The sequence below is a fragment of the Neovison vison genome, chromosome 1 (assembly GCF_020171115.1).
Source record: "Neovison vison isolate M4711 chromosome 1, ASM_NN_V1, whole genome shotgun sequence".
In the NCBI taxonomy this organism is placed as follows: Eukaryota; Metazoa; Chordata; class Mammalia; order Carnivora; family Mustelidae; genus Neogale; species Neogale vison.
In genome coordinates, this window is record NC_058091.1 from 314,669,185 (window position 1) to 314,671,358 (window position 2,174).

The window sequence follows — 2,174 nt, forward strand, 5'->3', positions numbered from 1 at the left end:
CGTGCTGCACCTGTGTAGCTAGGAAACGCTAAGTAACCCACTCCACGTCTGCTCTGTTAGCTTGCCCCCTGACACCGTCTTCCTATGGGCTCATGTCCCTGGAGGGTGGGCTCCGATCCCTGTCCTGAATGGAGCCATGGATGTTCTAGGCTCCCTGGAGGTCCGTGCTCCCTCCACGGGGCTCCACGTGTCCAGCTCCCAGATGTGAAGGAATAAGGTCCTGATGAGCTCCCATGCAGCACGTGGCTCTGCTGATGCTCAGTGACCCCAGATGCCCTCACGGCCACTCCAGGCAATCCCACCAATCTCACACTGCCTGCCTGAAAGATGAGTTGCTTCCCTTCTGAATGGTCTAGACTTCATGGGTTGGGATTTGCTTCCTTTGTGATTGGCGGTTCCTCATAGACATTTTTTTTTTTTTTTAACTTACCCTCCTTGTGGTATAACAGTTTGCATTTCCTGAAGCCAGGGTCAGGTCCTAGGCTACGAGCCCAGCTGTGAAATCAGATGTTCCCACCATATGTCATACAGGTCGGGGACCAGAGAGCCCTTCCAAAGGCAGACAAGGCAGTCGGTCTGTTTCTGCCTTCTCACAAATGCAGATGATTTTGTGTCTGACACTGGGGACAATGGGACAAAGTGCACAGCAGTCTCCTGGCCCTGAGCATGCCGTCAGCTTGGCGTGTCCTGCCCACGCTCTGGGACGTGGATGTGGATGGCACGTGTGCTAAAGGTCTCCTTGCACACCTACCGCTTTCACTAGAGAAGGGTCTCACCTTTCTTCTGTTTCACTCGGTACCTGCTCCTACTCTCTGATTTACTTCTTCCTAAATTTCTCTTCAAGGGGCAGAAAAACCCAAGCCCATCTTGAGCAATAGCAGAGTGTGTTCTGATTCACATTAGCATGAACATGGCGGTCAACGCCCCACCGGTGGAGGGTTGGGGGCCACCAGAGCTCAGAAGGGCTCCAAGAACCCCAAACGTCCTCTCATGGAAGTCGCCGGGTGTGTGCTGTTCACTGGAAGACCCAGCTATTAACTTCGACATTAAGATTTCTATTTCCTTTGGACTGCTAACGTCTGGGCATTGCTGTACTCTCAGACAACACGCTTTAAGAGTCTTTGTGGGTACAGAGCTGTGGGGAGGGCCGGCACATACGGGACTAACTGCCCAGCTCGGTGGACATGTGGGATGGGATGACTCTCGGTCGGGCTGTGAAGGAAGGGGTCCGTCCTGGGCACTGTAGACACTGAGCAGCATCTCTGGACCTTCTCCACTGGACGTTCATCCCAAACAGCTCCCCAGTGTATCCAGACAACAAAACTTTCCAGGGGGAAGACAGAGAATAGCCACACACGCCCTTGCCGAAAGCCCCTGGGGCCCAGGGGGAAGCGATTCATCACCAACGTCCCTACAGAAACATCCACGTGCAGTGAGAGGTCCGACCCATGTCCAGTGCCAGTGAGAGGTCCGACTCACGTCCACACCGTTCTTTGTGCAGACGTATCGAGAAATGCCCCCAAGACACCAGCTGAGTAACTCAGACACAGCGTGAATGGCCTTCCCAACTCTGCGGGCGGTGCCCCTGCCTCTTGGGGCGCCTGTCACGCACCTAGATCTCTACTCCTCCTCCCCAGCTGGTGCGCATCCTGGGGTGACCCATGTATCAGGCCGGCTGGATTCACAGCAGTCACCCAAGCTCCCTGCAAAGGGTTCTACAGACATCAGCACCTCGGTGACAGATCAGGCAAAACTTGGGCTGAGAAGAGAGTATGAAGGAGAGAATGACACCAAGGGAGCCCTGATAGGAAGGAATGCGACCATGGGAAGCGGCTTTCTTCCTTCTCCTCCTCCTCCTCTTCCTCCTCCTCCTCCTCCTCTTTCTCCCCTTCCCTTCCCCCTCCCTCTTCCTTTTACTTCTTTTTAGCAAAACCAACAGACCCTTTGCTTCTATGTCCTATGGTGGCTGGAGGGTCCTCTGGCTTTCAGGGACCGGTGAGTTGACATGGGGTCAGGCCGTGGCCTCCCCGCTGTGTGTGCCAGGCTTGCTGGTGTGTCTGGCACACCGTCACACCTCCTCCTGGTGGCTTTCTTCCTCTTCCCTGGCAGGGCTGACCGCGGGGCCCCTGACCACGGGCAGGCACCTCCATGGTTCACGTTCCCACCCGCAGACG